The following is a 22,482-nucleotide window of genomic DNA, read 5'->3' as shown; positions in this document are numbered from 1 at the left end:
GAAATGGTTTGCTATTGCCGAACCTATTTCTCCCACCATTATTGTTGTTGAAGCCTTGTTGAGGCTTCTGTTGATCCTTCCATAAAAAATTTGGATGATTTCTCCATGAAGGATTATAGGTGTTTCCATAGGATTCTCCCATGTAATTCACCTCTTCCATTGTAGGATTCTCAGGGTCATAGGCTTCTCCTTCAGAGGAGGCTTCTTTAACACTGTTGGATGCAGCTTGCAATCCAGTCAGATTATGAGAAATCATATTGATTTACTGAGTCAATATTTTGTTCTGAGCCAATATAGTATTCAGAGTATTAATCTCAAGAACTCCTTTCTTCTGAGTCATCCCATTATTCATAGGATTTCTTTCAGAAGTGTACATGAACTAGTTATTTGCAACCATCTCAATGAGTTCCTGGGCTTCTGCAGGGGTTTTCAGATGAAGAGATCCACCAGCAGAATGGTCCAATGACTTCTTAGATAATTCAGACAGACCATCATAGAATATACATATGATGCTCTATTTTGGAAGTATGTCAGAAAGACATCTTTTGGTTAATTGCTTGTATCTTTCCCAAGCTTCATAGAGGGATTCACCTTCCTTCTGTTTGAAGGTTTAGACTTCCACTCTAAGCTTGCTCATCTTTTGAGGTGGAAAGAATTTCGTCAAGAAAGCATTGACCAACTTGTCCCAAGAGTTCAGGCTTTCTCTAGGTTGTGAGTCCAACCATATCCTAGCTATGTCTCTTACAGCAAAGGGGAAAAGCATGAGTCTGTAGACCTCGGGATCAATCCCATTGGTCTTAACAGTATCACAGATTTGCAAGAATTCAGCTAAGAACTGATTGAGGCTTAAGCTCAAAGTTGTTTGCTCTAATGGCAGGAATTGATATGCTTCTTCCATAGAAGTTGGAAGTTGGTGCAGTATAGTCACCAAGCATCTTCCTTGCATCTTTAGCATTGTTGTTGGGTTTGGCTGCCATGTTTGCTTCTTCTTCAAAATTCTCTGTAAGGTCCTCTCCGAAGTGTTGTGCTTTAGCTCCTCTTAGCTTCTTCTTCAGAGTCCTTTCAGGTTCAGGATCTATTTCAACAAGAATGTTTTTATCCCTGTTTCTGCTCATATGAAAAAAAGAGAACAAAAGGGAGTAGTGGAATCCTCTATGTCACAGCATAGAGATTCCTTGAGGTGTCAGCAGAAACGAAGAATAGAGGAATGCGGTAGAGAGAGAATAAGAAGAATTCAAACACAGAGGGAGAGAGAGGGTTCGAATTTTTAGATAAGTGGAAGAGAATTGTTAGCAATTAAATGAAATAAATAGAAAGAGAGGAGAGAAAGAGTTTTCGAAAATTTGAAAAAGGAATAAAATAAAATTAGAATTGAAAACAATTAGTTAATAAAAAAGATTTTTGAAAAAAAGTGGTTAGTGATTTTCGAAAATTGGAAGTGGAAAAGTGGTTAGGTGATTTTGAAAATGATTAGAAATAGTAATTAGTTGAAAAAGATTTGAAAATAATTTTTGAAAAGATAAGAAGTTAGAGAAAAGATTTTGAAATCAAAATTTAAAAAGATAAGATTGAGAAATATTTGATTGAAAAAGATATGATTTTAAAAAGATATGATTGAAAAGATATGATTGAAAAATATTTGATTTTTAAAATTGATGACTTGACTAACAAGATATTAAAAGATATGATTCTAAAATTCAAAGGTTGAACCTTTCTTAACAAGAAAGTAACAAACTTGCAATTTTTTGAATCAAAACATTAATTGTTAGTAAGGATTTTTGAAAATGTGGAAAGATTAGATTTTAAAATTATGAATTAAAGCATGAAAATTTGAAAAAAAATTGAATTGGAAATGAAATTATCTCCCTTGTGTCATCCTAGCGTTAAATGCCCAGAATGATATCCATTCTGGCGTTTAACGCCCATGTGGCTGCCTCTTTAGGCGTTTAACGCCCAGCCAGGTACCCTGTCTGGTGTTAAACGCCAGAAATTCTTCTTTACTTGGCGTTTTTCTGAACGCCCAGAATGCTGCCATTTCTGGCGTTAAACGCCCAGAATGCTGCCCATTCTGGCGTTTAACGCCCAGAATGATAGCTTTACTGGCGTTAAACGCCCAAAGTGCCTCTTTACAGGCATTTTAACGCCAGTGAGCTCTTTTTCTCTGTAATTCTTCTGCTTTATGTTCTGAATATTCATTTCTTTATGTATTATTTTCTTGAAAAGATATATATTTTTGACTTTTTTGAATTTTTAATGAGAAGAGAGAAAAACACAAATGACTCAAAACATAAGAATTTAAGATCAAACCAATAATGCATGCAAGAACACTTTGAATGTCAAGATGAACACCAAGAAAACTTTGAAGATCATGATGAACATCAAGAACATATTTTTGAAAATTTTTTAGAAAAGAAAGATATGCAAGACACCAAGCCTAGAAATTTCGAATGTTTAGACACTATGAAGTCGAAAATACATATGAAAAACAACATAAAATACAAAACAAGAAAATCATGAGATTGAACAAAGGAAATCATCAAGAACAACTTGAAGATCACAGAAGAACACAATGCATATTTTTTTCGAAAACTTAAGAAAATTAAAAACATGCAATTGACACCAAACTTAAAATTGACACTAGACTCAAACAGAAAACACAAAATATTTTTGGTTTTTATGATTTTATTAATTTTTTTGTATTTTTCGAAAATAAAAACAAAAAGCTTAAACATAAAATAAAATTACCCAATCTAAGCAACAAGATGAACCGTCAGTTGTCCAAACTCGAACAATCCCCGGCAACGGTGCCAAAAACTTGGTGCACAAAATTGTAATCACACTTTTCACAACTCCGCACAACTAACCAGCAAGTGCGCTGAGTCGTCCAAGTAATACCTTACGTGAGTAAGGGTCGATCCCACGGAGATTGACGGCTTGAAGCAAGCTATGGTCATCTTGTAAATCTCAATCAGGTGGATTCAAATGGTTATAAGGTTTTGACAATTAAAAGATAAATAAATCAGTAATTAACATAGAGATACTTATGTAATTCATTGGTGGGAATTTCAGATAAGCGTTTGGAGATGCTTTGTTGCTTCTGAACCTCTGCTTTCCTATTGTCTTCATCCAATCATGCGTCCTCCCTTCCATGGCAAGCTGTATGATCCTCTCAGTGAAAATGGTCATCTATGGTTTCTGTACGGCTAATCAACTATCGGATTTGTTGTCTCGGATGAAAAATACCAGGCATAGCTACCGCATGGCTAATCATCTGTCGGTTCTCACTTGTGTCGGAATAAGATCCCTTGATCCTTTTGCACACTGTCACTGCGCCCAACAGTCATGAGTTTGATGCTCTTTACAGTCATCCCTTCCTAGATCCTACTCGGAATACCACAGACAATGTTTAGACTTTTCGGATCTCTGGAATGCTGCCTATTGATTCTGGCCTATACCACGAAGGTTCTAATCTTAGATTCAGATGCTCTGTTGTCAGGAGAGACAATGCGAATCACGGATCAGAGACCCAAGAGAATATACTCCGACTGGCGTCCAATGACTACGTTGAATATCATGTAGACCACTTTATGGTTGTCAGGCACGCGGATCTTGGTTAAGCGAGTAACGAAGATAGTGGGTGATTGTCACGGGTCACCCCCTTCATTCTGACTTAACTGAATTAAGTACAAGAGTATATCTTGGAGAAGAAGTAGGCGTGCATTGAAGGAAAAATAATAGTACTTGCATTAATTCGTGAAGAACAGCAGAGCTCCTCACCTTAATCTATGAGGTGTAGAAACTCCACTGTTGGAAAATACATAAGAACAAAATGTTTTAGGCACGGCCGAATGGCCAGTCTCCAAAAAAAGTTTGAAGAACTCCCATAAGGTCAAAGACTCCAAATACAATAGTAGAAAATGCTATTTATACTAAACTAGTAAACTAGGTTTACAGAAAAGGAGTAACTAAGTGCAGATAGTGCAGAAATCCACTTCCGGGGTAAACTTGGTGTGTGCTTTGGCTGAGCTTTGAAGCTTTCACATGCATAGGCATCCTTAGATTAAAACCAGCTTGGATGCCAGTTTGGGCGTTTAACTCCAGTTCTGGTGCTAGTTCCGGCATTTTACACCAGAAAAGGGTCTCTGGTGGGTGTTTGGACGCCAGTTTGGGCCATCAAATCTTAGGCAAAGTATGGACTATTTTACATTGCTAAAAAGTCCAAGATGTCTACTTTCCAACGCAATTAAGAGCGCGCCAATTGGGCTTCTGTAGCTCTAAAAAATCCACTTCGAGTGCAGGAGGGTCAGAATCCAACAACATCTGCAGTCCTTTCTCAGCCTCTGAATCAGATTTTTGCTCAGGTCCTTTAATTTCAGCCAGAAAATACCTGAAATCACAGAAAAACACACAAACTCATAGTAAAGTCCAGAAATGTGATTTTTGCATAAGAACTAATAAAAATATACTAAAAAGTAATTAAAACATACTAAAAACTGCCTAAAAACAATGCCAAAAAGCGTATAAATTATCCGCTCATCATATTCCATGACTACTTTTTATAAGTGTAGCCTTAGGTCCCTCGTTTTTTTTTTGTATACTATAGCTACTGTATATAAGTGTAGCCTTAGGTCCCTTATTGTTTATATATATATATATATATATATATATATATATATATATATATATTTTAATAATTATTAATACAACTTAATATTTAGTACTATAATTACATATATAATAATTCTGTATTTTTAATTAAATAAATTAAATATTATAAAATAAAAATAAATACATAATTATACTAAATAATTTTTTTAAATAACGAAATTTATCTGTAACCAAAATATATTTATAATAATGATCCAAAAGTACTATAATGATGTTAATTTTAAATATTCATACATCTCATCTCATATTAAAATAAACATAGCCATATCAAATATGATATCACTTAGAATTTACTACTAATACTCTATAAAAAACTAAAATATTATATCCTACATAAGTATCTTCTAATAAAAGTCATTAGGCAACCATACATGTATCCATTAGCAACACTACTCTATCTTAGCTAATAAACCACAATAATAATCAACTTAATCTTAATTATCATCATCCTCAATATTATACTACATAATTATATAGAAAAGTAATTAGAAAAATATTTATAATGACATTCGTGATTATAAAAATTAAAAAATCAGACTCAAAAACTATCAATGACTGATATCATTAATTCTTTTTGTACCGTGTACAAGTTTCACCAATGCATATTAGTGTTTCACAAATCCAAATTTGGAATTCAAAGATAAAAAAAGCATAAGTTATAAACCATTAGATAAAGAGCTATAATTTAAAAAATCATCACCCTGGCAGCTAGACAAAAATCCCCTACCTCCCACAACGTCAAAATCAGAACTGTTGCCATAAAGTTTTCCTATTCTCCTCACATTTGAAAAGTTGAACTCTCCTACACAAGTCAATCTTGAATTATTACTCCTCTACTACTACTACATGCAGCAGTATCATTTGAAAAAAGAATACTGAATACAAAAATGGATGTTAGTGTTGAAAAGGATCTCGTGTTTTACATGTAGAGAACGTATCATATTATGAACAAGATGGAGAGTTAACTTTTATACTCAATGAAATAGAACACACAAATGCTAGTGTTTTGAAACTTTTAAATAATAATTATTTTTTAATTCATGTAATAGCATTGATCAGTAATAGTATACTTCTAAAGTGCGAGTAAACTCTTAATTCATGTGACACACATATCATTGCAAGAAGTCAAAGGAGGAGATATGTGCTCAATTTTATAAGGGAACAAAGTGAAACAGAACCAATAAACCAACCAAACTAGCAATTAACAGTTGAATAATTTTCTTTTTCCAACCAAGCATAAATCATCATCTTAGTCGCAGCTTCCAGGCTTACAAGGTCTAAGTGGAATTCAAGCAGTCCAGGCGACCTATCAGCTAGAACCTAGAGCCAAAATAGCAAAATGGAAAGAAGGTAAGTGATCAAATGATATATTCCTTTAGTGTAATTGTTATTATACCTTGCAAAGATAGTGCATCAGTGTCATCTTATTGATAGAAGCACGAGTGTCAGTAAATTTTAAAAGACTATCCAACTTGAATCCAATTGCAGATCCTGCATAAAATAAATAAATAAATAAATAGTAATTCATAAACTGTAAGTTTACGTTAGACAAGATCTAACAGAATCAAATTAAATTTTAACTGCTGAAAAATTAAGAAGGGCCTGTGATTATCCAAACATAGAAAATTGAGAGAGTTGGAACGATGTCCTAGAGAATGATAAGGGCATTAACATTTAAAGGAAAAAACTACATATCCCTAGCTATTCCTTGATTTAATGTATTACCCAAAAAAAGAATTTTCTTCATGATCTCCTTCAGCTTGGCAGACTCTCGAACCTATTCCCAAGAGAAAATGCATGAGGTCAAAGAAATGCCAATAACACAGTTTGTTAGTTTCATGCACAATGTACCTCTTCACAAGCAGAGTTCACAGCTTTTAAACTCTTCTTAAATTTTGTAACCTGCAAAAAGAAGAAAACATAACTGAATCAAAAGTTCAATTCCACAAAACATATAGAAAAATATAGTAAGCACCACCATACCTGAGATAGAAATTGAATCTTGAAAGAGAATACTCTTAACTTTGACTCTACTCGTGGCACCTTCATTAGCTCTAAAAAATACTGAAACTTGACCAAATATATACAAGGATATGATTATAGATACATAGTATGATATTACATTAGGAAAGGCCAAAAGAATTGTTTTATAACCAACATCTAAAGGAAAAGCGGGGACATGTAATAAATTGCTTCTTTCTTTCTAGAAGCAAGCAGGCAACAACAAATCTGTAACTATACGTGATATAGACCTTGAATTCATATGAGCTGCCTTCCAAGGAAACAAACTTTTTGCATAATTTTATTGATCATTATCATGTTAGATTCACTTCTAAACTCACACTTCCTAAATAGCTAGCTATTAAGATATTGATCATACAGCTGCTTTTGAAGGAGTGTTATTCTCTCCATCCTTCTTTGTTACTGGGTTAGATTTATCTCCCTCGCTTTTTTCAGCTGCTTGGGCATCGCTCTTTGTATCATTCTTTGCACCAGTACCATCTTCTCCCGCATCATCCTACCAAATCAATGAATACAAGTATGTAACCAATAATCTTGGATTATTCTTTAAACCACTAGATGTGAATGAACCGTAATCCCATTAGTCTTTGTATTATCCTTTCCACTGACTTGACTTCCTGGAGCAAATTCAGCGCCTGACACAGGCTGCATGGATCCAATATCAGTGATGAGAAGGAAGAGCTTAAAGAACCATTGATCAGTAATTCCCAATCTTCTGGCTTCTATCTGCATTAGCTCTGCAAATTCATAGCACACACAAACCACAAATGGTGTTAAAAATAATAAACTCTGTTTGAAGAGGCGACAATTTGCACACTTGAGGCTAATAATCTTCTCAAACAAAAAAGAAAACCCTAACGAAGCAAGAAGCAGAAACTCATAAAATTAGAAAGCCCAAAAAATAGAACCCTCAAAACCTTTAAAAATTCACAGAAGAAAAATCCATACACAGAGAACAAGTGAGATAGAGGGTGAGACAAAGAAAGAGTGAATGAGATAAAAAGTGAGATGACGAGCGACAAAGAGAATGAGATTGAGAACTATTGTAGGTGGTCTGCGATTGCTTCTCGGCTACTAGGAAGCTAAAACCATTCATGCAGTAAAATCCCCAATTCCTATCAGTGTCATATCCAGAAGCTACAACTCCTACTTAAAAACCCTAAAATTGGAACCCAAAACCTCCCAAATTTCACAGAACAAACTGAAAATTGATACATACATTCTCAGGTGAGTGGCAATGACGATGCTAAGCGACGATGACGATGCTGAGCAGTGACAGTGAGCACACACGATGATGATGCTGAGCGGCGACGGTGAGTGCATGAGATGGCGATGCTGAGGCGATGGTCAGCGCACGCAACGACGATGGTCTGCGCGACGGAGCCCTAGCCGGTGTCGTCCTCTCCTTCCTTCCCCTCTCATCTCTTCTTCTCTTCTTCTTCCCGTTCTCCCCTTTTCTAATTTTCTTTCCTCTTTTGTGTGTGTCTTGAGTGAGGATGAGAGTGTGGGCTGGTAAGTGGTGAGCTGGTGAGTAGCACAGCGATGTGGTGAGTGGTGAGTGGTGACTGGGAGGCGACGGTCGACAGCAACAATGAGAAGGCGAAGGTGATGAGTGTCGTAGGTTATGAGTGTTAAAGGTATGAATCGCGAAGGTGAGGGTTACTCGAATTGAAGGTGCAGTGTGCATGTGTGCTTTTGGAGGAAAATGAAACAGGAATAAAAAATTCACTAAGTATTAGGATTTGGCCCTACATACATTAGGTATCACTTTTAAAGCGCACCCAAAACATAATAAATAAGTTATTCTTTAAAAGCGTTTTCTTTGATACGAAAAGTGAACCCATAGATATCAACCTACGGCTACGCTTTATAAGTGATTTCTATAATATCTAAGGCTACTCTTTTTAAATGATGCCACAATTGTGTATCCTTTTCTCTTATAAAAAGGCAACACGAAGAAAAGCATAGCCTATTCATAGCCTGTTCTATGAATAGGCTACGCTTTTTAAATGTAGCTTAAAAAAATTGTGGCTGAATGGGTGTTTTTCTTGTAGTGAAATCTCATCATTTATCATCATCATTTCCTTACATTCGTTTTTTTATAGCCATAACAACATGTATTCATTTAGCTTTCACATCATTCCCTTATAATTTATCACGTTTATCCTTTCCGGGTCCTGACCAAACCATTTATCGAACTCTTCTCAACTTTTTTAGTATCGAATAATTTTAAAATCATCCCAATTCTAACATTAAATCAATCACATAACACGAAGATTAATCTTTGACTTTTTGGACCCATGACTATCACTAAGACATCCCCGACACTCTATTTTCTTTTCTATTTTTAATATAACAAATGAACTCGGAATTGGACAAACTTTATATCCAGACGTTCAGCTTGGAATAAGCTCTCTAACAAACAAAAAATCACAATTTTTTTATTTAATCAACCTCAGGAGAAGAGGAGAAATGCTGACTGCTCTGCAGTGCTTAGAAATCAGAAAACAGCAAAAACATACGATATCTAAAATTCCATATAAAATTCAAATTAAATCCAATAGCCTTCAAAATTAATATGGTTTAACTTAACATATCCAGGTTTCTTTTCCAATTAGTTTCAGGTCAAAATCATTTTTAATGAAGGAGTTATGTAACTTGGAAGTTGAGTAACTTTCTGCAGAATTCTGTTTTAAAAGCCAATGAACATGTCCTCTTCCAAGTCCCATAACTCACTCATTAAAATATGGACAGCCCTGAAATTTAAATCACATCTGCTAAACATAACTGATTTTCACCTCCAATTGGTTACACCTGAATATCCATCCATAATCAGAAGTTATAAACTTTCAAATTTGCTGATCTAAGAAATCAGAATCTGGATTTTATTGCATAACGCATCGTATTTCGAAAATCCATATCTTTAAAACCACAAGCTCAACCATTCTAAAATTTTACGAAATTAAAATAATAAGACTAAATCTTTATTTAAAATTGGTTCCATTTCAAAATTCATTTTGAAACATTCGCACCAGAGCCAACAAGTTACTGTTGTTCTAAAAATTCTATAGTAAAATCAGATTCCAGGACTACAATTTGAAAATTTACCATAAATCATATATTTAACAAAAAGATCCCAAATTCTCCAGTTCAGTTCCAAATATTCCGAAGTTTAACCAGGACTTAGTTCCATGCAATTCCGATCATCACAGAATTAGTTACAGCATATGCAATACCACTACAACACAACTCTACATCCTTCCATCATCCATCATACCTCAATTCTAAATAATTCTCATCCCACTGTTCTTTAGGAACCTGCTAAACCTATAATGCTCACTCTATTGATTGAATCCAATTGTCTGCATCGGTACGGTTTGAGGTTCCTCGGAAGGTCGGAGGATGAACCTTCAGGATGGAAGAAAGCGTCTTAGGACCCTCATCACCGTTGTTGCCATTATTCCTATTGTTTATTTGATCTACCAGGGCTTCGGCTGTCGCCTGCATAGCCGCGGCCATATTCCCTAGGGCAAACATGAAGTCTACAGGGTTAGGATTATTCCATGTTGCTTTCGGCATAGCATTTCCTATTCTGTCTTTACCTCGCCCGCGTCCACGTCTGCGAGTCAACATCTGGTCCCTATACACACTAAACAAGTGATATCAAGTTGATCAGTCTCAATATCACAAGTCTAGTGCTTTAAGTCCCAAATGCATGCTCATGAACATTTATGCCACATATATCAGTAAAATATTCTAATAGTATATAGACACATACATAGAGAATGCACAGAAGCACAATCAGTCTGTCCTCAGGCTCTATAGGAACGAACTGCTCTGATACCATAATGAAATACCCTACCACTGATAAACCACTATTTTTTGTTTTATATTGTGTTTAATTGTGTGGTTTTATCATGATCCTTACCCACTTATTCATTAATTTAGCATGCATTTATATTTCCTTCCTGAAATTATTACATGATTGAAAACTGCTTCCTAGAGACTTTTAATTATGCATTTTAATTCTCCTTTATTCCATTCGATGATGTAATCTGTGTTAAGTGTTTCAGGCTTTATAGGGCATGAATGAGTTGGAGATTTGAAAGGAAGCTAGCAAAAATGGAAGGAACATGAGAAAGTGAGGAGATAACCAGCGAAAAGTGACGCGGCCGCATGGCTCACGCGTTCGCGCGAAAGAGGAGAAATCGCAGTGACGCGGTCGCATGGCTCATGCGACCGCGCGGATTGAAAAAGCACAAGTGACGCGGAAGCGTGGACGACGCGAACGCATGGCAGGGAAAAATGCGAATGATGCGTCCGCATGGATGACGCGATCGCGTGACGTGTGCGATCTGCATAATCTGCAGAATTTGCTGGGGGCCATTTTGGACCCTATTTTGACCCAGTTTTCGGCCCAGAACAGCAGACTAGAGCCAGAAAACATGCAGAAACCAGAACAACAATTCATTCTACACAATTTTAGTTTTAGATCTAGTTTTTTTACTCCTCCTCTAGGTTTTTCTCTCTACACATTCATAGTCCTTAGAATTTTATTTTTCTACCACATTTTGCATTGGGATACTGAGAAGAGTTATTACCTCATCAAGACTTCGTCATTCCAGTTCGTTTTCTTTACTTGGCTTTACTCTTCCATGTCCTTTGCTTTGCTTAATTTTACCATTGGAATATTTTTAGGATTATTTAATACAAGGATTACTTTTATTTTTAATTGATTATTTTGATTTTTATTTATAATGTCTTTCTTCAATTCCCTTTCATATGTTATGAATTTTACATTCACAATGAGCGAGTAGTTCCCTAACTTGATGGGGAGTTGATTGAAAGGAACCCTTGAGTTGGAAGGCTTAAAAGAAAGATTGTAATTGGGTTTACTGTTGGATTGCCCTCTAGTCACTAACACCAATCCCTTTTAATTAAGTGGGTTGCAACTTGTGAACGGACGTAGCATTCTGACTTGTTTGACTTTCCCTTACCTAGTAAGAGATAACTAAACAGGATAACCTTTAATTATCAATTAATCTAGAGAGTAATTCAACAATACTGGGACTTCCAACTAATCAACTCCCAGTCAAGGCTTTTATTTACATTATTCAAATTCTCCAATTTTATTTCCTATTTACTCAACTCAAACCTTTTTGAAAATATCTGATTAATAAAATAGCACACTTTTCTGCAACTCATTGGGAGACGACCTGGGATTCATACTCCCAGTATTTTAATTTCAAATTTCTGTGACACCTTTCTAAATTGATAAGTGGATTTCTGGTGAGTTAAGAACTATACTTGCAACGTATATATTTTAATAATTTTTTAATTCGCCAATTTCTGCCCGCATCAATTTTTGGCGCCGTTGCCGGGGAGTTGCAATAGAGTGCTAAAGTTATTAATTAGAATTTATTTATTTGCATTTTATTTTATTTTTGTCACTATGAGCTGTACGTTTCTTTCGTTAAATGGCGCATTCACTTCCTAATCCAAGCTTGCCAGTATTTGACCCTGAAATTGAAAGAACTCTTTCACGTATAAGGCAAGCTCGGCGTCAGTGACCCCTCTTTGAGGACGAACCTGAACCGTTATCTAAGGAAGAAACAAGCTCCCTCTCTACTGATCCAGTTTATTTACGTGCAGGTGACATGGCAACGCCCAGAAGAGTCATTATCCAAGAGGAAAGAGCCCCTGATTTTACGCTCCAACCATTCCAGGCACACCACCTAGCAGTAGCTGTAGATTTTGAAATAAAGTCTTCACTACTCAACTTAATGCCCAAGTTTCATGGCTTACCTGCTCAAGAGCCTATCAAGCATCTTAGGGATTTCCAGACTGCTTGTTCTACTGTTAAGCGTAATGGCACTGATGAAATCTTTATTCTGTTGAAAGCCTTCCCGTTTTCTCTCGAGGGAAAGGCAAGAGAGTGGTACTACACTCAACCCGGAGCAACTGTTTCCAACTGGGATACACTTAGGAGAGAGTTTCTGGATAAATTCTTTCCAGCTGAAGTTGCCGATAAGCTGAGGAAGGACATGTCTATGATCGTTCAGGATGAATCTGAGACCCTCTATGAATACCTAGAACACTTCAATAATCTTCGAGATGCATGCCCCCATCATATGATTGACAAGATAGTGTTGCTCGGTTACTTTACACAGGGTATAAAATCTCAAGATAGGACCACACTGGAAGGTGCTAGCAATGGTTCTATGAAAAAGTACAAGACTACGGAAGAAGCATGACAATTGATCAGCGACTTAGCTGACTTTACTAGGAATTATAGGCAGAGACAAGGTAGGTCAAGAGCTGTTGCAGAGGTATCCACTAGTAAAGAGACTGCTGCTATAGCTCAGAGCTTATGTGAAATGACCAACTTGCTGAAGCAGATGCAACTGAATCAACAACAACCTCAGCAAGTTCAGCCTTCTCCACCACAGCACAGCCAGCAGCTGGTTCCACAAAGAGTATGCGGAATCTGTGCAGATTATAGTCACTATACCGATGAGTGTCCGCAACTCCAACCAGAAGACAACACTGTAGCAGCCACTCATAACTTTCACAACCGTCCCAATCAAGGGTACAATCAATGTGGCAACTATAACCAAGGATGGCAGGATAACTCTAACCAAGGTTGGAGAGACAATTCTAACCAGGGTTGGAGGGACAATTATAACAGAGGAGGCAGAGATAATAATGGAAATCAGAGGTGGAATAACAATAACAACTTCAGGCAGCAGAATCAAAATCAGTCCTACAGAGCACCTCATTTAAGACAGCCTCAAGCATCTCAGCAGACTTCTCAGATCATTTACCCCTCTTCCTCTCCTAATGATGAATTACTACAAGCCATTGATCGGAGACAATAGGCTATGGAGAATAATTTTAATGTAACTATGAATGTTTTGACTTCTACTTTACAAACTCTTGTCTCACAGATTGGATCAATGAACAACTCCAACAACCAGTCCTCAAACTCTGGCGGACTCCCCTCTCAACCATTACCCAACCCAAAGGGTGGCATTAATGCCATCACCCTAAGGTCTTGAACCACACTGCAGGAGAGGAATCAGGAGGAGCCAAGCCCACCAGAACACGTCTCAGCTGAAGAGGTAGTAGAAATAGAAGATGTTGAAGAGGAAGAGGACATACAGGACATAACTGAAGAAGAAGAAGCTCAACCACAGGAGGAAGCACCAAAAGGCGCAAACACTGCAGAAAACACCACTCCCATTCCATTTCCACAACTTGCAAGGAAGCCCAGGAAGCAGTTGGAACCTGATCCTAAAATGGTAGAAATATTCAAAAAGGTTGAGGTAACTGTTCCCCTTTTTGATGTCATTCAACAGGTACCTAAATATGCAAAGTTTCTAAAAGATTTGTGCATACATAAAGACAAAAATTAATGAATTAGAAACTATTCCTTTAGGAAGTTCTATATCTGCTTTAATGAAAAATTTACCTGAAAAGTGTAGTGACCCAGGTCCTTGTATAGTTAGCTGTACTATTGGTGGTGTAGTAATTTATGACTGCATGTGTGATTTAGGAGCATGTGTTAGTATAATGCCTTTATCTGTATATGATGTTTTGAGGCTCCCTCCGTTAAAAAGGTCGGCAGCTCGTTTTGTGTTAGCAGATAAAAGCATTATTATAGTGGCTGGAGTTACTGAAGACGTTTTAGTGAACATTAAAGGGCTCACATTCCCCACTAATTTTTATATCTTGAAGATGCCCCATAATGACTCAGATAAGCCATCATCAATCCTACTTGGGAGACCATTCCTGAAGACATCAAAATTCAAATTGGATGCTTTTTCAGGAACATACTCTTTTGAAATAGATGGCCGAATGGTAATCTTCAATCTGAATGGAGTCATAAACAACCCTCCAGAAGATCGTTCTATCTTCCAGTGTGACATCATAGATGAAACTATAGCTGAAGTTCACCAGGAAGAGTTTGAAGATAAGTACCTAGGACAAGGTCCAAGTGTGGGGAATTCCGAGGACAATGCAGGCACTCTACCACTGCCACCAGTTCCAGATAATCCAGAGCCAGACCATGACCATAAGTTAGAATTGAAACCTCTCCCTCCACACCTCAAATATGCCTACCTTGAGGACAAGCAGAAGTTTCCAGTTATCATTGCACAGGACCTCACTTCTCAGCAGGAAGAGCAGTTACTTAGTGTGCTGAGGAAGCACAAGAAAGTAATTGGGTGGAGTTTAGCAGACATAGTAGGCATCAACCCTCAAGTTTGTGAGCACGGGATATTTTTAGAAGAAGGAGCAAGACCTGTTCGTCAACCCCAAAGAAGATTGAACCCCACCATTTTAGAGGTTGTCAAGAAGGAAGTAACCAGACTATTAGAGGCAGGTATTATCTACCCCATCTCAGACAGTGAATGGGTGAACCCAGTACAAGTGGTGCCCAAGAAGTCTGGAGTCACTACAATGAAGAATGAGCATGGAGAGCTCATAGCAACCAGAGTACAAAACGCCTGGAGGGTCTGCATTGATTACAGGCGTCTCAACCAAACTACTCGTAAGGATCACTACCCTCTTCCATTCATTGATCAAATGCTAGATCGCCTGTCAGGTAAATCACATTATTGCTTTTTAGATGGTTACACAGGCTATTTCCAGATTCATATAGCTCCTGAGGATCAGGAAAAGACTACCTTTACATGTCCTTTTGGAACTTATGCTTACAAGAGAATGCCCTTTGGCCTGTGCAATGCGCCAGCCACTTTCCAAAGGTGCATGATGAGTCTTTTTTCTGATCTGATTGAAGACTGTATGGAGGTTTTTATGGATGATTTTAGCGTTTATGGTGATTCTTTTAACCTTTGCTTGGATAGTTTATCTAGAGTATTAGATAGATATGTCAGTACAAACCTTTGCTGGGACATGTTGTATCTAATGCTGGCATTTCTGTAGATCCAGCAAAGGTGGATGTTATTTCTAGTTTGCCTTACCCCTCTTCTGTGAGGGAAGTCCGTTCGTTCCTTGGCCATGCAGGTTTTTACAGGAGATTTATTAAGGACTTTAGTAAGGTAGCACTTCCCCTATCCAGATTACTGCAGAAGGCTATTGAGTTTGAGTTCAGTGAGGATTGCAAACAAGCATTTGATAAGCTGAAGACCAACCTGACTCAAGCTCCAATTGTGAGAGGACCAGACTGGAGCTAGCCGTTTGAAATCATGTGCGATGCTTCCAACCATGCAGTAGGAGCAGCGATAGCTCAGCGTGAAGGTAAGGATCCTTTTGTTATTGCTTATGCGTCTAAGACTTTATACACTGCCCAGTCCAATTATACTACTACTGAGAAAGAACTTCTTGCTATTGTTTTTGCTCTGGATAAATTCCGGGCTTATTTACTTGGTACTAGAGTAGTAGTGTATTCGGACCATGCAGCTTTAAAGTATCTATTAGTTAAAAAGGAGTCCAAACCAAGGCTCATACGTTGGATACTGCTATTACAAGAATTTGATTTAGAAATAAAGGATAGGAGTGGTAACCAAAATCTAGTGGCAGACCACTTGAGTTGCCTTGAGCACATTAAGGATGATTCTACTCCTATAGATGATAATTTTCCATTTGATAACCTGCAAGCAGTATCTGAGGTAGTCCCTTGGTACGCACCTGTAGCTAATTATCTAGTTAGCCGCACATTTCCTCCACACTTTTCTAAGCATCAAAGGGACAAGCTGAAAAGCGAGTCTAAATATTATATATGGGATGACCCATATTTATGGAGATGTGGCGCTGATCAGGTAATTAGACGTTGTGTGCCTCAATCAGAATTTCAGTCCATTTTAGAGGCATGTCACTCATCTGAGAGTGGAGGACATTTTGGCCCTCAAAGAACAGCTAGAAAGATCTTAGACTGTAGATCTGGTGGCCTACTCTTTTTAGAGACGCTGCTGAGTTTTGTAAATCTTGTCTCCCATGCCAAAAATTTGGTAATATATTCAGAAGGGATGAGATGCCTCAACAAATTATGCTTTTCTGTGAAATTTTTTATGTTTGGGGCATTGATTTCATGGGTCCATTTCCAAATTCTAATGGCTATTTTTATATATTGTTAGCTGTGGATTACGTTTCCAAATGGGTGGAAGCAATTCCTACCCGCACTGATGATGCTAACACTGTTGTTTCCTTTGTGAGAAACCATATTATTTGCCGCTTTGGATCACCACGAGCAATCGTGAGCGATCAAGGCACCCATTTTTGTAACAGGAGACTAATAGGATTAATGAGGAAGCATGGGATAATTCATAAGGTTGCAACAGCATACCATCCTCGGACCAATGGGCAAGCCGAGGTGTCAAACAGAGAGATAAAGCGTATCTTGCAGAAGATAGTCAAACCTCATAGAAAAGACTGGAGCACCAGGCTACAAGATGCACTATGGGCATATAGGACAGCATATAAAACACCCATTGGGATGAGTCCTTTCCGCTTAGTTTATGGAAAAGCTTGTCATCTCCCAGTTGAAGTAGAGCACAGAGCCTTTTGGGCAGTCAAGGAGTGCAACATGGGAATTGAGAAAGCCGGAGTTGAAAGGAAGTTGCAACTACAAGAACTGGAGAGCCTTCACCTAGAAGCTTATGAGAACTCAAGAATATGCAAGGAGAAGATGAAGGCTGTACATGATTAGCACATCAAGAGAAAATAGTTCCAACCTGAGGATTTAGTCCTCCTTTACAAATCTCGACTGAGGCTCTTGCCAGGCAAGTTGAGATCAAGATGGGAAGGTCCATACAGAGTAGAGAAGGCCGAACCATACGGAGTTTATCACCTAAGCCATCCTTCAAGCTCTGAACTTATCAAAGTTAACAGACAACGTCTGAAGTTGTACCATGGCGAGAAGATGCAGAAAAACAAAGAGCTTGAGATCTTCCTCTTGGAAGATCCCCACATGGCAGACGATTGAGCTAGTGGAGCGTCCAACTTATGGACGTTAAAGCAAAGTGCTAGGTGGGAGACAACCCACCATGGTATGATCGTTCTTTTCTTCATTTTTAGTTTTTCTACTTAATAACTCTTCTCTTTATCAGCATATTTCGTGCATCTGCATTTGCATACTTTTTCAAAAAAAAAAGAGAGACACGCGACACGACCGCATCAGCGACGCGTCCGCGTCGAAAGGAGAGGGGAGAAAATAAAAACGAAAAGAGAGTTACGCTGGAGCGTGGCTGGAGGCGTGCGAGTGGCACAAATCGTCCCACGCGACCGCGTTGCCGATGCGTCCGCGTTATATGGGAATAATGGCCTCCCATGCGATCGCGTGACCTGATTTTCGACGTAAAAAGGGGTGCACAACGAATTATTGTGCGAGAGTGGTGCTGGACGCATAATCCCTATCATGCGACCGCGTCGCCGACGCGTCCGCGTGATTCCTTTCTGAAGCCCATGACGTCGGGATTTTTGCCAGTAAAGAAGTTCATAAAAACAGTCGCGTTGTAGATATAGTCTCTAAACCGACAGAAATCCCTTCGTACAAACATTTTGGTTGTCACAAGTAACAAACCCCTTTAAAATTGATAACCGAGTATTTAAACCTCGGGTCGTCTTCTCAAGGAACTGCGAGGAAGTATGTTCTTATTATTGGCTATAAAGGTTGTAATCGGGGTTTAGAATATGAGAAGCAAGTGATTTAAATGACGAGTGAATTAAATGGCAATTAAAAATAAATAAATAACTGTAAAACAACTTTTGGCAAGGTAAGAGAAACTAGAAGTTCAACTTAGTTATCTCTCTCAACAATAATGAAAGTTGTATCTTAATTCCACTTGGTCAACTTTTACCAGGGCAAAGGAAAGTCCAGGGACTAATTAAATTGACCTTTGAATCCTAATTATTTCTTAAGAAAAGGTTGGGATTATTTAAGTTCAGCTCAATTAGCAAGATAACGATTATCAATTATGTTGAGTTTGATAACTGTTGAGTTACTGAATTCTTAACCAGAACCAAAAGGGAAAAAGTAAATTTGCTGAAATAATAAAAATATCCTTAGATGTGAAGCAATGGCAACTTAAATCAAAGAGAACAATCATAGACTGAAAATACCTCAATTATCATTAATTCAAATAACAATCTGTGACATGGAATAATTCATAAATCAATTTATAATAATCAATTCAAATGTTGGAATAAATAATTGTAAAACTAAAATAAAAGAACATTTAAACCTGGATCCAGAGTTACTCCCAAAACAAGAAGAAGTCCTAAATCCTCAGAGAGAGAGAATCTCTCTCTAGACTAAATCTAAAATTATGCGAGCTCTCCTTGAATGGATGCTTTCCCTCACTTCATAACCTCTGGTCTATGCTTTCTGGACTTGGATTTGGGCCAAAAAGGGCTTTAAAACTCGCTGGGGCGTGTTCTGTAATTTTCTGGTGCGTGGCCTCTGTCACGCGTCCGCGTGGGTCACGCGGTCGCGTCATTCGGAGCTTTTCCTTGCCACGCGGTCGCGTCAGTCATGCGACCGCGTCATGTGCGTTCTGCTTAAGGCACGAGGTCACGTCAGTCATGCGGCCGCGTCGCTGAATCTTCGCTTCTGGCACGCGATCGCGTCGTCCATGCGATCGCGTGAACACCAGTTTCCTTAAAGCTCCGTTTTGCTTTCTCCTTCCATTTTTGCATGTTTCCTTTTCCATCCTCTAAGTCATTCTGCCTTAGAAAATCTGAAACTACTCAACATACTAATCACGGCATCGAATGGAAATAAAGGTAATTAAAATAATTAATTTTTAAAGCTTAGGAAACATGTTTTTCACAATACGACATAATAAGGAAGGGAAAGTAAAACCATGCAATTAATGTGAATAAGTAGGTGAAGGATTATATAAATCACTCAAATTAAGCTCAAAAGAACTCATGAAATATGGGTTTATCAACCTCCCCACACTTAAACACTAGCATGCCCTCATGCTAAATCCAAGGTAAATAATTAAGGTTAAAGTGATGGAATGCAATGCAACCTAAATTAAATGCAACTACCTAAATGAATGATGCATCATGCAACTCTAATTTATTCACTCATATATAAAGCTTACATGTAGCTAAGTTAATTCACATTCTCAAGGAGTTATGTATATATATATAGCCAACCCTTAAATAATAAAGCAATTTAGCAAATGAGATGGGAAAGAAAACATTGTATAAACTTGCAAAACAATTAGTAAATTTGAGCACAGATATATGTTGATGAGTTATTGAACCCTCACTGGATTTTGTGTTTACTCCCTTGTTACTCAGTGTTTATTGGGTTTATTCACTCTATTTTTCTTTTTATTCTTACTTTCTATAGCTTTGTTCTTCATCTAACCAATCAACAATTATAGAATATAGTCATACCAAAAAGTCATGAGGTCTTAATTGAGGTTGTAATGGGGCCAAGGTAAAGGTAAGAATTTATGTATAGGGTCAAGTGAGCTAATAAGTGAATCCTTAATTAGACTAAGATCTCACCTAACATACATATTCAGCAAGATAAAACTTCTTTACCTATTTTCCATATTATCCCACTTATTTTTTACATGCTCATGTTTCACTTTTTATTTTTATCCCATGTGCATTGTTTTCATTGGGGAATTTCTTTTTGTATCCCCTTTTATTTAGATGCTGAAAAATTTTTTTTAATGCACATGGTAATTGAATCACTTTGATTTTCTCATGAGCATGCTTCCAAACTTTATTTTATTTCTTTTAGCTTCTCTACCCTTTTGTTTCTATCATCCATGTTCCCACAAGGTTTCCCACATTTAACTCTATTCATGATTTTCTATCTTAAGCTAACCAAGGATTCACTTGGGGTTTTCTTTTGTTTTTCTGCTTAAGGCTAGTAATTTGGCTAAATAGAATAAAGGGGTTTTAAAAGGCTCAAGGGGGCTAACAAGGGTGATGTAAAAGGTAGGCTAATTTGGGGTAAGTGAGCTAAAATCAAATGATGGCCTCAATCATTCTCTTGGTATGTATCTATTCTATATTCTATAATTGGACATATAGATTAAAGCAAAGGAAAGAACATCAGAATAAAAAGAAATGTAACACACAGAAATAAAATTATGGTTTGAATGCAACCATACAATTAAGCTCAAGACTCACAGGCTGTGTGTTCTCTAACTCAAGCATCATATATCATTTATATATTGTATGCAGGTTTAGTTAAAAATTTCCATTATTCTCATAAAAAAAATTATTTAGGGTAGCTTTTAAAGTTTTAATGTTCCTCCTTGATGAAATGTTGTCAGCTTAACTACATCATGTAATGCTATATACAAGGTTTATGGATTTAAATCTGATATGTTCAATTTCCTAGCTTACTTCCTTTTTATATTTTTCTATTTAAACTATACTATCTTATGCTAAAAAGGGTAAACTATACTAATTAATCCACTAATAAATCAGAATTGCAAACTAAACTAAATAACTAAAATAAACTAAATGGCTAAAATATGAACTAAAGATGCAAAATGCAGAAAATAGAGTAAAAATACATAAAAGCAATGTATAAGTACTCAGAAAATAACAGTAAAAAGAAAAATACAGAAAAATCCAAAATAAAAGAAAAAGTATGTAGTGGTTCACCAAAATAAACGCTAGAGATGGCGACCTCCCCACACTTAAAAGGAAGCATCGTCCCCGATGTACAATCAAGCCGGGTGTGAAGGGGTGTCATCACTGGTAGGGATGGTAGCTGGAGTCTCAGTGGTGGTGGGCTGTAGGGCTTCTGGAATTTTTAGAGTTCATTCAAGGTATAGATTTCTGGAGTTTGCAAAAGTCGGGTACTTCAGTTCACAGTACCGGTTCGCAAATTTTAATGGATCATTTGCAGGAAGCAGCTGGTCAGCTTTCTCCTGCTGTGTGAAGTTCTTCTCCCGCCATGAAGAATCGTGCATTAGAGCAATGATGGACTGGGAGGAAACTCCTCGCTTGCGCTTGCCAGTAGCCTTGCCTTTACCTTTCCTTTGTGAGGCAGACATCCTGAAAAACAGAAAACCAGGATATGGATAAAAAAAATAGGAAAGCAAATAGGCAAGTAAACAAAGGAAACTCAAAGCGTCAAGGGAGAATAAGGAAAATGAGGAAAGGAAATGTGATGGAATTTATGTTAAATGGAGAAAAAATCAATATGCCATGGTTAGAAAGTTAGAGGAAAGTGAAAATAATCAGAAAAGAGATCAAAAGGGTTAGTATGGTTAGAATTTTGAAAAAGAAATTAGTAAATTAAAATTAGTGAGTTAGTAAAGTGCGGGTTAAAGTGAGTGGCATAGAAAAATTCCATATAACAGTGATTCACAAGTAAGAATAGAAGTACTCATAATCGAACAAGAGAAACAGGGTGATGCTGATTCGAATAGAAATAAAAAAAGCAAAAATTGGAATCAGTGAATCACAAATGCAGTTTATGAACAAGGAAATCAAAGAGGATAAGAAAGTCTGCCATAGCATTCATGAAATGGTCTGGGTAAAGCAGAGTAAAACAAAGTTTAGAAATGCCAAACCAAAACATGAATGAAAATAATTTTCAAAAAATTTGGGAAGTATTCCGGCTAAAATTAGATTTTCCCGGAAAATAAATAGCAATCATAGCAGTTCATATGAATTAAAAACTTGCTGCAGTTACCAGTAATGAATAAAAACAGGAAAATTTAGAGTAACAAGCAGCAAATGCAAGAAATCACAGCATATGAACGAGGTCACAAGAACAGCAGAATTGCAGTTAGGATAAAACAGAAACAATAACAGTGCAAGTAAACAGACCTAGATCCACTA

At 37.2% G+C, this 22,482-nt stretch overlaps 1 non-coding gene across 1 annotated transcript; it reads left to right on the top strand.

Moving 5' to 3' along the window:
• The first annotated feature begins 527 nt into the window (after window positions 1-527).
• On the top strand, window positions 528-631 carry LOC130977685 (small nucleolar RNA R71). The gene has a single exon (XR_009085368.1). It is a non-coding gene; the product is annotated as a small nucleolar RNA R71 (small nucleolar RNA).
• The last annotated feature ends 21,851 nt before the right edge of the window (window positions 632-22,482 follow it).

This window comes from Arachis stenosperma, chromosome 4 (assembly GCF_014773155.1).
Source record: "Arachis stenosperma cultivar V10309 chromosome 4, arast.V10309.gnm1.PFL2, whole genome shotgun sequence".
NCBI classification, from domain to species: Eukaryota; Viridiplantae; Streptophyta; class Magnoliopsida; order Fabales; family Fabaceae; genus Arachis; species Arachis stenosperma.
Note: the sequence above shows the minus strand (reverse complement) of the source record. Positions and strands in the feature narration are given on the sequence as shown.